The sequence below is a fragment of the Lithobates pipiens genome, unplaced genomic scaffold (assembly GCF_037356315.1).
Source record: "Lithobates pipiens isolate NorthernLeopardFrog02 unplaced genomic scaffold, aLitPip1_a1.2 Scaffold_16, whole genome shotgun sequence".
NCBI classification, from domain to species: Eukaryota; Metazoa; Chordata; class Amphibia; order Anura; family Ranidae; genus Lithobates; species Lithobates pipiens.
The window spans coordinates 202,442,006-202,454,499 of record NW_027507748.1 but is presented as its reverse complement, the minus strand read 5'-3'; the positions used below and the strand labels follow the sequence as shown (position 1 = coordinate 202,454,499).

Sequence of the window (12,494 nt, the reverse complement as noted above, 5' to 3'; positions counted from 1 at the left end):
ATAATTTTTCCTTGGGTTCCGTGAGCGTTGTTTCAGTTTTGCAATTCCTCCAAGCGCAGAAGCCAAAGGAAAAACATTGGCAGCTACTGCGTGTCACACTGCAAATAATCTTCCCACATAGAAGTATAATGTCATTTTTTTCCTTTCCATCTGACAAATACAAAAAAAAAAAAAAAAGCATAGTTTTCAAAATAGACAAAAACACAAACTTGCAAACTCAGCTGTTTTTAAAACAAAAATAGACATTTAGCATTCAAACAACCACTCTGAATGAGTTCGCGCCAGCCATCTTCCCATCAGGAAAGATGACCAAGTCATCAAATGGTGGCAGTATCTGCAGAGAGCAGCACTGCCAACAGCAGTCCTAATGAGACAAGAACCCTAAAATTCATCATCGTGGAAGGTGAGTATGGACACTTTCAAGCACATTTCTCCCTTTGCATTCTACAGAAATGATCCCTGAAAATATAGTCCTACCTTGACAAATCAAAGATTTCAGCAACATTTTAATCACTATTCCTTCAACAAATTGTGAACATGTTTGTCAAAATCCAATGTAAACTACTTGTAGAAATCAAGTAGTAATAATTAATATGCCTGTTTGCCAATATCCTATTCTAAAGAAAAATAATTTTGCAATTCTTTTCTCTCAAATTGTAACATTTCTTGATGCCTTACATTGGCTATCTTGATTCTTTTGGATGTCCTTTTGGTAAGCCGAGCAAAGTTTTAACAGCACCTCACAGTCTTGTTCAGCGCAGTAACAGGAGAAACTAAAACACAGATGGAGTATTTTTGTTTCCACCACTTTAAAAACAGAATGGTCTGACATGTTTCTTTTGCTTCCGAAAGAATGGTTTGTCAGTGATGACAGTATTTTCTTTATCTTTTTAACATATAAAGCACCATAATTTTTCCTTGGGTTCCGTGAGCGTTGTTTCAGTTTTGCAATTCCTCCAAGCGCAGAAGCCAAAGGAAAAACATTGGCAGCTACTGCGTGTCACACTGCAAATAATCTTCCCACATAGAAGTATAATGTCATTTTTTTCCTTTCCATCTGACAAATACAAAAAAAAAAAAAAAAGCATAGTTTTCAAAATAGACAAAAACACAAAGTTGCAAACTCAGCTGTTTTTAAAACAAAAATAGACATTTAGCATTCAAACAACCACTCTGAATGAGTTCCCGCCAGCCATCTTCCCATCAGGAAAGATGACCAGGTCATCAAATGGTGGCAGCATCTGCAGAGAGCAGCACTGCCAACAGCAGTCCTAATGAGACAAGAACCCTAAAATTCATCATCGTGGAAGGTGAGTATGGACACTTTCGAGCACATTTCTCCCTTTGCATTCTATAGAAATGATCCCTGAAAATATAGTCCTACCTTGACAAATCAAAGATTTCAGCAACATTTTAATCACTATTCCTTCAACAAATTGTGAACATGTTTGTCAAAATCCAATGTAAACTACTTGTAGAAATCAAGTAGTAATAATTAATATGCCTGTTTGCCAATGTCCTATTCTAAAGAAAAATAATTTTGCAATTCTTTTCTCTCAAATTGTAACATTTCTTGATGCCTTATATTGGCTATCTTGATTCATTTGGATGTCCTTTTGGTAAGCCGAGCAAAGTTTTAACAGCACCTCACAGTCTTGTTCAGCGCAGTAACAGGAGAAACTAAAACACAGATGGAGTATTTTTGTTTCCACCACTTTAAAAACAGAATGGTCTGGCATGTTTCTTTTGCTTCCGAAAGAATGGTTTGTCAGTGATGACAGTATTTTCTTTATCTTTTTAACATATAAAGCACCATAATTTTTCCTTGGGTTCCGTGAGCGTTGTTTCAGTTTTGCAATTCCTCCAAGCGCAGAAGCCAAAGGAAAAACATTGGCAGCTACTGCGTGTCACACTGCAAATAATCTTCCCACATAGAAGTATAATGTCATTTTTTTCCTTTCCATCTGACAAATACAAAAAAAAAAAAAAAAGCATAGTTTTCAAAATAGACAAAAACACAAACTTGCAAACTCAGCTGTTTTTAAAACAAAAATAGACATTTAGCATTCAAACAACCACTCTGAATGAGTTCCCGCCAGCCATCGTCCCATCAGGAAAGATGACCAGGTCATCAAATGGTGGCAGCATCTGCAGAGAGCAGCACTGCCAACAGCAGTCCTAATGAGACAAGAACCCTAAAATTCATCATCGTGGAAGGTGAGTATGGACACTTTCAAGCACATTTCTCCCTTTGCATTCTACAGAAATGATCCCTGAAAATATAGTCCTACCTTGACAAATCAAAGATTTCAGCAACATTTTAATCACTATTCCTTCAACAAATTGTGAACATGTTTGTCAAAATCCAATGTAAACTACTTGTAGAAATCAAGTAGTAATAATTAATATGCCTGTTTGCCAATGTCCTATTCTAAAGAAAAATAATTTTGCAATTCTTTTCTCTCAAATTGTAACATTTCTTGATGCCTTATATTGGCTATCTTGATTCTTTTGGATGTCCTTTTGGTAAGCCGAGCAAAGTTTTAACAGCACCTCACAGTCTTGTTCAGCGCAGTAACAGGAGAAACTAAAACACAGATGGAGTATTTTTGTTTCCACCACTTTAAAAACAGAATGGTCTGGCATGTTTCTTTTGCTTCCGAAAGAATGGTTTGTCAGTGATGACAGTATTTTCTTTATCTTTTTAACATATAAAGCACCATAATTTTTCCTTGGGTTCCGTGAGCGTTGTTTCAGTTTTGCAATTCCTCCAAGCGCAGAAGCCAAAGGAAAAACATTGGCAGCTACTGCGTGTCACACTGCAAATAATCTTCCCACATAGAAGTATAATGTCATTTTTTTCCTTTCCATCTGACAAATACAAGAAAAAAAAAAAAAAAGCATAGTTTTCAAAATAGACAAAAACACAAACTTGCAAACTCAGCTGTTTTTAAAACAAAAATAGACATTTAGCATTCAAACAACCACTCTGAATGAGTTCCCGCCAGCCATCTTCCCATCAGGAAAGATGACCAAGTCATCAAATAGTGGCAGCATCTGCAGAGAGCAGCACTGCCAACAGCAGTCCTAAAGAGACAAGAACCCTAAAATTCATCATCGTGGAAGGTGAGCATGGACACTTTCGAGCACATTTCTCCCTTTGCATTCTACAGAAATGATCCCTGAAAATATAGTCCTACCTTGACAAATCAAAGATTTCAGCAACATTTTAATCACTATTCCTTCAACAAATTGTGAACATGTTTGTCAAAATCCAATGTAAACTACTTGTAGAAATCAAGTAGTAATAATTAATATGCCTGTTTGCCAATGTCCTATTCTAAAGAAAAATAATTTTGCAATTCTTTTCTCTCAAATTGTAACATTTCTTGATGCCTTATATTGGCTATCTTGATTCTTTTGGATGTCCTTTTGGTAAGCCGAGCAAAGTTTTAACAGCACCTCACAGTCTTGTTCAGCGCAGTAACAGGAGAAACTAAAACACAGATGGAGTATTTTTGTTTCCACCACTTTAAAAACAGAATGGTCTGGCATGTTTCTTTTGCTTCCGAAAGAATGGTTTGTCAGTGATGACAGTATTTTCTTTATCTTTTTAACATATAAAGCACCATAATTTTTCCTTGGGTTCCGTGAGCGTTGTTTCAGTTTTGCAATTCCTCCAAGCGCAGAAGCCAAAGGAAAAACATTGGCAGCTACTGCGTGTCACACTGCAAATAATCTTCCCACATAGAAGTATAATGTCATTTTTTTCCTTTCCATCTGACAAATACAAAAAAATAAAAAAAAAGCATAGTTTTCAAAATAGACAAAAACACAAACTTGCAAACTCAGCTGTTTTTAAAACAAAAATAGACATTTAGCATTCAAACAACCACTCTGAATGAGTTCGCGCCAGCCATCTTCCCATCAGGAAAGATGACCAAGTCATGAAATGGTGGCAGCATCTGCAGAGAGCAGCACTGCCAACAGCAGTCCTAATGAGACAAAAACTCTAAAATTCATCATCGTGGAAGGTGAGTATGGACACTTTCGAGCACATTTCTCCCTTTGCATTCTACAGAAATGATCCCTGAAAATATAGTCCTACCTTGACAAATCAAAGATTTCAGCAACATTTTAATCACTATTCCTTCAACAAATTGTGAACATGTTTGTCAAAATCCAATGTAAACTACTTGTAGAAATCAAGTAGTAATAATTAATATGCCTGTTTGCCAATGTCCTATTCTAAAGAAAAATAATTTTGCAATTCTTTTCTCTCAAATTGTAACATTTCTTGATGCCTTATATTGGCTATCTTGATTCTTTTGGATGTCCTTTTGGTAAGCCGAGCAAAGTTTTAACAGCACCTCACAGTCTTGTTCAGCGCAGTAACAGGAGAAACTAAAACACAGATGGAGTATTTTTGTTTCCACCACTTTAAAAACAGAATGGTCTGGCATGTTTCTTTTGCTTCCGAAAGAATGGTTTGTCAGTGATGACAGTATTTTCTTTATCTTTTTAACATATAAAGCACCATAATTTTTCCTTGGGTTCCGTGAGCGTTGTTTCAGTTTTGCAATTCCTCCAAGCGCAGAAGCCAAAGGAAAAACATTGGCAGCTACTGCGTGTCACACTGCAAATAATCTTCCCACATAGAAGTATAATGTCATTTTTTTCCTTTCCATCCGACAAATACAAAAAGAAAAAAAAAAAGCATAGTTTTCAAAATAGACAAAAACACAAACTTGCAAACTCAGCTGTTTTTAAAACAAAAATAGACATTTAGCATTCAAACAACCACTCTGAATGAGTTCCCGCCAGCCATCTTCCCATCAGGAAAGATGACCAAGTCATCAAATGGTGGCAGCATCTGCAGAGAGCAGCACTGCCAACAGCAGTCCTAATGAGACAAAAACTCTAAAATTCATCATCGTGGAAGGTGAGTATGGACACTTTCGAGCACATTTCTCCCTTTGCATTCTACAGAAAAGATCCCTGAAAATATAGTCCTACCTTGACAAATCAAAGATTTCAGCAACATTTTAATCACTATTCCTTCAACAAATTGTGAACATGTTTGTCAAAATCCAATGTAAACTACTTGTAGAAATCAAGTAGTAATAATTAATATGCCTGTTTGCCAATGTCCTATTCTAAAGAAAAATAATTTTGCAATTCTTTTCTCTCAAATTGTAACATTTCTTGATGCCTTATATTGGCTATCTTGATTCTTTTGGATGTCCTTTTGGTAAGCCGAGCAAAGTTTTAACAGCACCTCACAGTCTTGTTCAGCGCAGTAACAGGAGAAACTAAAACACAGATGGAGTATTTTTGTTTCCACCACTTTAAAAACAGAATGGTCTGGCATGTTTCTTTTGCTTCCGAAAGAATGGTTTGTCAGTGATGACAGTATTTTCTTTATCTTTTTAACATATAAAGCACCATAATTTTTCCTTGGGTTCCGTGAGCGTTGTTTCAGTTTTGCAATTCCTCCAAGCGCAGAAGCCAAAGGAAAAACATTGGCAGCTACTGCGTGTCACACTGCAAATAATCTTCCCACATAGAAGTATAATGTCATTTTTTTCCTTTCCATCCGACAAATACAAAAAAAAAAAAAAAAGCATAGTTTTCAAAACAGACAAAAACACAAACTTGCAAACTCAGCTGTTTTTAAAACAAAAATAGACATTTAGCATTCAAACAACCACGCTGAATGAGTTCGCGCCAGCCATCTTCCCATCAGGAAAGATGACCAAGTCATCAAATGGTGGCAGCATCTGCAGAGAGCAGCACTGCCAACAGCAGTCCTAATGAGACAAAAACTCTAAAATTCATCATCGTGGAAGGTGAGTATGGACACTTTCAAGCACATTTCTCCCTTTGCATTCTACAGAAATGATCCCTGAAAATATAATCCTACCTTGACAAATCAAAGATTTCAGCAACATTTTAATCACTATTCCTTCAACAAATTGTGAACATGTTTGTCAAAATCCAATGTAAACTACTTGTAGAAATCAAGTAGTAATAATTAATATGCCTGTTTGCCAATGTCCTATTCTAAAGAAAAATAATTTTGCAATTCTTTTCTCTCAAATTGTAACATTTCTTGATGCCTTATATTGGCTATCTTGATTCTTTTGGATGTCCTTTTGGTAAGCCGAGCAAAGTTTTAACAGCACCTCACAGTCTTGTTCAGCGCAGTAACAGGAGAAACTAAAACACAGATGGAGTATTTTTGTTTCCACCACTTTAAAAACAGAATGGTCTGGCATGTTTCTTTTGCTTCCGAAAGAATGGTTTGTCAGTGATGACAGTATTTTCTTTATCTTTTTAACATATAAAGCACCATAATTTTTCCTTGGGTTCCGTGAGCGTTGTTTCAGTTTTGCAATTCCTCCAAGCGCAGAAGCCAAAGGAAAAACATTGGCAGCTACTGCGTGTCACACTGCAAATAATCTTCCCACATAGAAGTATAATGTCATTTTTTTCCTTTCCATCTGACAAATACAAAAAAAAAAAAAAAGCATAGTTTTCAAAATAGACAAAAACACAAACTTGTAAACTCAGCTGTTTTTAAAACAAAAATAGACATTTAGCATTCAAACAACCACTCTGAATGAGTTCCCACCTGCCATCTTCCCATCAGGAAAGATGACCAAGTCATCAAATGGTGGCAGCATCTGCAGAGAGCAGCACTGCCAACAGCAGTCCTAAAGAGACAAGAACCCTAAAATTCATCATCGTGGAAGGTGAGCATGGACACTTTCGAGCACATTTCTCCCTTTGCATTCTACAGAACTGATCCCTGAAAATATAGTCCTACCTTGACAAATCAAAGATTTCAGCAACATTTTAATCACTATTCCTTCAACAAATTGTGAACATGTTTGTCAAAATCCAATGTAAACTACTTGTAGAAATCAAGTAGTAATAATTAATATGCCTGTTTGCCAATGTCCTATTCTAAAGAAAAATAATTTTGCAATTCTTTTCTCTCAAATTGTAACATTTCTTGATGCCTTATATTGGCTATCTTGATTCTTTTGGATGTCCTTTTGGTAAGCCGAGCAAAGTTTTAACAGCACCTCACAGTCTTGTTCAGCGCAGTAACAGGAGAAACTAAAACACAGATGGAGTATTTTTGTTTCCACCACTTTAAAAACAGAATGGTCTGGCATGTTTATTTTGCTTCCGAAAGAATGGTTTGTCAGTGATGACAGTATTTTCTTTATCTTTTTAACATATAAAGCACCATAATTTTTCCTTGGGTTCCGTGAGCGTTGTTTCAGTTTTGCAATTCCTCCAAGCGCAGAAGCCAAAGGAAAAACATTGGCAGCTACTGCGTGTCACACTGCAAATAATCTTCCCACATAGAAGTATAATGTCATTTTTTTCCTTTCCATCTGACAAATACAAAAAAAAAAAAAAAGCATAGTTTTCAAAATAGACAAAAACACAAACTTGCAAACTCAGCTGTTTTTAAAACAAAAATAGACATTTAGCATTCAAACAACCACTCTGAATGAGTTCCCGCCAGCCATCTTCCCATCAGGAAAGATGACCAAGTCATCAAACGGTGGCAGCATCTGCAGAGAGCAGCACTGCCAACAGCAGTCCTAAAGAGACAAGAACCCTAAAATTCATCATCGTGGAAGGTGAGCATGGACACTTTCGAGCACATTTCTCCCTTTGCATTCTACAGAAATGATCCCTGAAAATATAGTCCTACCTTGACAAATCAAAGATTTCAGCAACATTTTAATCACTATTCCTTCAACAAATTGTGAACATGTTTGTCAAAATCCAATGTAAACTACTTGTAGAAATCAAGTAGTAATAATTAATATGCCTGTTTGCCAATGTCCTATTCTAAAGAAAAATAATTTTGCAATTCTTTTCTCTCAAATTGTAACATTTCTTGATGCCTTATATTGGCTATCTTGATTCTTTTGGATGTCCTTTTGGTAAGCCGAGCAAAGTTTTAACAGCACCTCACAGTCTTGTTCAGCGCAGTAACAGGAGAAACTAAAACACAGATGGAGTATTTTTGTTTCCACCACTTTAAAAACAGAATGGTCTGGCATGTTTCTTTTGCTTCCGAAAGAATGGTTTGTCAGTGATGACAGTATTTTCTTTATCTTTTTAACATATAAAGCACCATAATTTTTCCTTGGGTTCCGTGAGCGTTGTTTCAGTTTTGCAATTCCTCCAAGCGCAGAAGCCAAAGGAAAAACATTGGCAGCTACTGCGTGTCACACTGCAAATAATCTACCCACATAGAAGTATAATGTCATTTTTTTCCTTTCCATCTGACAAATACAAAAAAAAAAAGCATAGATTTCAAGATAGACATAAACACAAACTTGCAAACTCAGCTGTTTTTAAAACAAAAATAGACATTTAGCATTCAAACAACCACTCTGAATGAGTTCCCGCCAGCCATCTTCCCATCAGGAAAGATGACCAAGTCATCAAATGGTGGCAGCATCTGCAGAGAGCAGCACTGCCAACAGCAGTCCTAATGAGACAAGAACCCTAAAATTCATCACCGTGGAAGGTGAGCATGGACACTTTCGAGCACATTTCTCCCTTTGCATTCTACGGAAATGATCTCTGAAAATATAGTCCTACCTTGACAAATCAAAGATTTCAGCAACATTTTAATCACTATTCCTTCAACAAATTGTGAACATGTTTGTCAAAATCCAATGTAAACTACTTGTAGAAATCAAGTAGTAATAATTAATATGCCTGTTTGCCAATGTCCTATTCTAAAGAAAAATAATTTTGCAATTCTTTTCTCTCAAATTGTAACATTTCTTGATGCCTTATATTGGCTATCTTGATTCTTTTGGATGTCCTTTTGGTAAGCCGAGCAAAGTTTTAACAGCACCTCACAGTCTTGTTCAGCGCAGTAACAGGAGAAACTAAAACACAGATGGAGTATTTTTGTTTCCACCACTTTAAAAACAGAATGGTCTGGCATGTTTCTTTTGCTTCCGAAAGAATGGTTTGTCAGTGATGACAGTATTTTCTTTATCTTTTTAACATATAAAGCACCATAATTTTTCCATGGGTTCCGTGAGCGTTGTTTCAGTTTTGCAATTCCTCCAAGCGCAGAAGCCAAAGGAAAAACATTGGCAGCTACAGCGTGTCACACTGCAAATAATCTTCCCACATAGAAGTATAATGTCATTTTTTTCCTTTCCATCTGACAAATACAAAAAAAAAAAAAAAAGCATAGTTTTCAAAATAGACAAAAACACAAACTTGCAAACTCAGCTGTTTTTAAAACAAAAATAGACATTTAGCATTCAAACAACCACTCTGAATGAGTTCCCACCTGCCATCTTCCCATCAGGAAAGATGACCAAGTCATCAAATGGTGGCAGCATCTGCAGAGAGCAGCACTGCCAACAGCAGTCCTAAAGAGACAAGAACCCTAAAATTCATCATCGTGGAAGGTGAGCATGGACACTTTCGAGCACATTTCTCCCTTTGCATTCTACAGAAATGATCCCTGAAAATATAGTCCTACCTTGACAAATCAAAGATTTCAGCAACATTTTAATCACTATTCCTTCAACAAATTGTGAACATGTTTGTCAAAATCCAATGTAAACTACTTGTAGAAATCAAGTAGTAATAATTAATATGCCTGTTTGCCAATGTCCTATTCTAAAGAAAAATAATTTTGCAATTCTTTTCTCTCAAATTGTAACATTTCTTGATGCCTTATATTGGCTATCTTGATTCTTTTGGATGTCCTTTTGGTAAGCCGAGCAAAGTTTTAACAGCACCTCACAGTCTTGTTCAGCGCAGTAACAGGAGAAACTAAAACACAGATGGAGTATTTTTGTTTCCACCACTTTAAAAACAGAATGGTCTGGCATGTTTCTTTTGCTTCCGAAAGAATGGTTTGTCAGTGATGACAGTATTTTCTTTATCTTTTTAACATATAAAGCACCATAATTTTTCCTTGGGTTCCGTGAGCGTTGTTTCAGTTTTGCAATTCCTCCAAGCGCAGAAGCCAAAGGAAAAACATTGGCAGCTACTGCGTGTCACACTGCAAATAATCTACCCACATAGAAGTATAATGTCATTTTTTTCCTTTCCATCTGACAAATACAAAAAAAAAAAAGCATAGATTTCTAGATAGACATAAACACAAACTTGCAAACTCAGCTGTTTTTAAAACAAAAATAGACATTTAGCATTCAAACAACCACTCTGAATGAGTTCCCGCCAGCCATCTTCCCATCAGGAAAGATGACCAAGTCATCAAATGGTGGCAGCATCTGCAGAGAGCAGCACTGCCAACAGCAGTCCTAATGAGACAAGAACCCTAAAATTCATCACCGTGGAAGGTGAGCATGGACACTTTCGAGCACATTTCTCCCTTTGCATTCTACGGAAATGATCCCTGAAAATATAGTCCTACCTTGACAAATCAAAGATTTCAGCAACATTTTAATCACTATTCCTTCAACAAATTGTGAACATGTTTGTCAAAATCCAATGTAAACTACTTGTAGAAATCAAGTAGTAATAATTAATATGCCTGTTTGCCAATGTCCTATTCTAAAGAAAAATAATTTTGCAATTCTTTTCTCTCAAATTGTAACATTTCTTGATGCCTTATATTGGCTATCTTGATTCTTTTGGATGTCCTTTTGGTAAGCCGAGCAAAGTTTTAACAGCACCTCACAGTCTTGTTCAGCGCAGTAACAGGAGAAACTAAAACACAGATGGAGTATTTTTGTTTCCACCACTTTAAAAACAGAATGGTCTGGCATGTTTCTTTTGCTTCCGAAAGAATGGTTTGTCAGTGATGACAGTATTTTCTTTATCTTTTTAACATATAAAGCACCATAATTTTTCCTTGGGTTCCGTGAGCGTTGTTTCAGTTTTGCAATTCCTCCAAGCGCAGAAGCCAAAGGAAAAACATTGGCAGCTACTGCGTGTCACACTGCAAATAATCTACCCACATAGAAGTATAATGTCATTTTTTTCCTTTCCATCTGACAAATACAAAAAAAAAAAAGCATAGATTTCTAGATAGACATAAACACAAACTTGCAAACTCAGCTGTTTTTAAAACAAAAATAGACATTTAGCATTCAAACAACCACTCTGAATGAGTTCCCGCCAGCCATCTTCCCATCAGGAAAGATGACCAAGTCATCAAATGGTGGCAGCATCTGCAGAGAGCAGCACTGCCAACAGCAGTCCTAATGAGACAAGAACCCTAAAATTCATCACCGTGGAAGGTGAGCATGGACACTTTCGAGCACATTTCTCCCTTTGCATTCTACGGAAATGATCCCTGAAAATATAGTCCTACCTTGACAAATCAAAGATTTCAGCAACATTTTAATCACTATTCCTTCAACAAATTGTGAACATGTTTGTCAAAATCCAATGTAAACTACTTGTAGAAATCAAGTAGTAATAATTAATATGCCTGTTTGCCAATGTCCTATTCTAAAGAAAAATAATTTTGCAATTCTTTTCTCTCAAATTGTAACATTTCTTGATGCCTTATATTGGCTATCTTGATTCTTTTGGATGTCCTTTTGGTAAGCCGAGCAAAGTTTTAACAGCACCTCACAGTCTTGTTCAGCGCAGTAACAGGAGAAACTAAAACACAGATGGAGTATTTTTGTTTCCACCACTTTAAAAACAGAATGGTCTGGCATGTTTCTTTTGCTTCCGAAAGAATGGTTTGTCAGTGATGACAGTATTTTCTTTATCTTTTTAACATATAAAGCACCATAATTTTTCCTTGGGTTCCGTGAGCGTTGTTTCAGTTTTGCAATTCCTCCAAGCGCAGAAGCCAAAGGAAAAACATTGGCAGCTACTGCGTGTCACACTGCAAATAATCTTCCCACATAGAAGTATAATGTCATTTTTTTCCTTTCCATCTGACAAATACAAAAAAAAAAAAAAAGCATAGTTTTCAAAATAGACAAAAACACAAACTTGCAAACTCAGCTGTTTTTAAAACAAAAATAGACATTTAGCATTCAAACAACCACTCTGAATGAGTTCCCGCCAGCCATCTTCCCATCAGGAAAGATGACCAAGTCATCAAATGGTGGCAGCATCTGCAGAGAGCAGCACTGCCAACAGCAGTCCTAATGAGACAAGAACCCTAAAATTCATCATCGTGGAAGGTGAGTATGGACACTTTCGAGCACATTTCTCCCTTTGCATTCTACAGAAATGATCCCTGAAAATATAGTCCTACCTTGACAAATCAAAGATTTCAGCAACATTTTAATCACTATTCCTTCAACAAATTGTGAACATGTTTGTCAAAATCCAATGTAAACTACTTGTAGAAATCAAGTAGTAATAATTAATATGCCTGTTTGCCAATGTCCTATTCTAAAGAAAAATAATTTTGCAATTCTTTTCTCTCAAATTGTAACATTTCTTGATGCCTTATATTGGCTATCTTGATTCTTTTGGATGTCCTTTTGGTA

The 12,494-nt window shown here is 36.2% G+C and overlaps 14 non-coding genes across 14 annotated transcripts; all 14 read right to left on the bottom strand.

The window, feature by feature from the left end:
- Nucleotides 1–260: 260 nt before the first annotated feature.
- On the bottom strand, nucleotides 261–475 carry LOC143984958 (small nucleolar RNA U3). The gene has a single exon (XR_013275286.1). It is a non-coding gene; the product is annotated as a small nucleolar RNA U3 (small nucleolar RNA).
- Nucleotides 476–1,167: 692 nt separating this feature from the next.
- On the bottom strand, nucleotides 1,168–1,382 carry LOC143984969 (small nucleolar RNA U3). Its single transcript, XR_013275295.1, has one exon. It is a non-coding gene; the product is annotated as a small nucleolar RNA U3 (small nucleolar RNA).
- A 692-nt stretch (nucleotides 1,383–2,074) lies between these two features.
- Nucleotides 2,075–2,289, bottom strand: LOC143985058 (small nucleolar RNA U3). Its single transcript, XR_013275371.1, has one exon. It is a non-coding gene; the product is annotated as a small nucleolar RNA U3 (small nucleolar RNA).
- A 694-nt stretch (nucleotides 2,290–2,983) lies between these two features.
- LOC143985099 (small nucleolar RNA U3) lies at nucleotides 2,984–3,198 on the bottom strand. Its single transcript, XR_013275405.1, has one exon. It is a non-coding gene; the product is annotated as a small nucleolar RNA U3 (small nucleolar RNA).
- A 693-nt stretch (nucleotides 3,199–3,891) lies between these two features.
- On the bottom strand, nucleotides 3,892–4,106 carry LOC143985138 (small nucleolar RNA U3). The gene has a single exon (XR_013275439.1). It is a non-coding gene; the product is annotated as a small nucleolar RNA U3 (small nucleolar RNA).
- Nucleotides 4,107–4,799: 693 nt separating this feature from the next.
- LOC143985018 (small nucleolar RNA U3) lies at nucleotides 4,800–5,014 on the bottom strand. The gene has a single exon (XR_013275336.1). It is a non-coding gene; the product is annotated as a small nucleolar RNA U3 (small nucleolar RNA).
- A 692-nt stretch (nucleotides 5,015–5,706) lies between these two features.
- Nucleotides 5,707–5,921, bottom strand: LOC143985079 (small nucleolar RNA U3). Its single transcript, XR_013275388.1, has one exon. It is a non-coding gene; the product is annotated as a small nucleolar RNA U3 (small nucleolar RNA).
- Nucleotides 5,922–6,612: 691 nt separating this feature from the next.
- LOC143985154 (small nucleolar RNA U3) lies at nucleotides 6,613–6,827 on the bottom strand. Its single transcript, XR_013275452.1, has one exon. It is a non-coding gene; the product is annotated as a small nucleolar RNA U3 (small nucleolar RNA).
- Nucleotides 6,828–7,518: 691 nt separating this feature from the next.
- Nucleotides 7,519–7,733, bottom strand: LOC143985064 (small nucleolar RNA U3). Its single transcript, XR_013275375.1, has one exon. It is a non-coding gene; the product is annotated as a small nucleolar RNA U3 (small nucleolar RNA).
- A 687-nt stretch (nucleotides 7,734–8,420) lies between these two features.
- On the bottom strand, nucleotides 8,421–8,635 carry LOC143985223 (small nucleolar RNA U3). Its single transcript, XR_013275513.1, has one exon. It is a non-coding gene; the product is annotated as a small nucleolar RNA U3 (small nucleolar RNA).
- A 692-nt stretch (nucleotides 8,636–9,327) lies between these two features.
- LOC143985040 (small nucleolar RNA U3) lies at nucleotides 9,328–9,542 on the bottom strand. Its single transcript, XR_013275354.1, has one exon. It is a non-coding gene; the product is annotated as a small nucleolar RNA U3 (small nucleolar RNA).
- A 688-nt stretch (nucleotides 9,543–10,230) lies between these two features.
- LOC143985159 (small nucleolar RNA U3) lies at nucleotides 10,231–10,445 on the bottom strand. The gene has a single exon (XR_013275457.1). It is a non-coding gene; the product is annotated as a small nucleolar RNA U3 (small nucleolar RNA).
- A 688-nt stretch (nucleotides 10,446–11,133) lies between these two features.
- Nucleotides 11,134–11,348, bottom strand: LOC143985158 (small nucleolar RNA U3). The gene has a single exon (XR_013275456.1). It is a non-coding gene; the product is annotated as a small nucleolar RNA U3 (small nucleolar RNA).
- A 691-nt stretch (nucleotides 11,349–12,039) lies between these two features.
- On the bottom strand, nucleotides 12,040–12,254 carry LOC143984573 (small nucleolar RNA U3). The gene has a single exon (XR_013274951.1). It is a non-coding gene; the product is annotated as a small nucleolar RNA U3 (small nucleolar RNA).
- Between the last annotated feature and the right edge of the window lie 240 nt (nucleotides 12,255–12,494).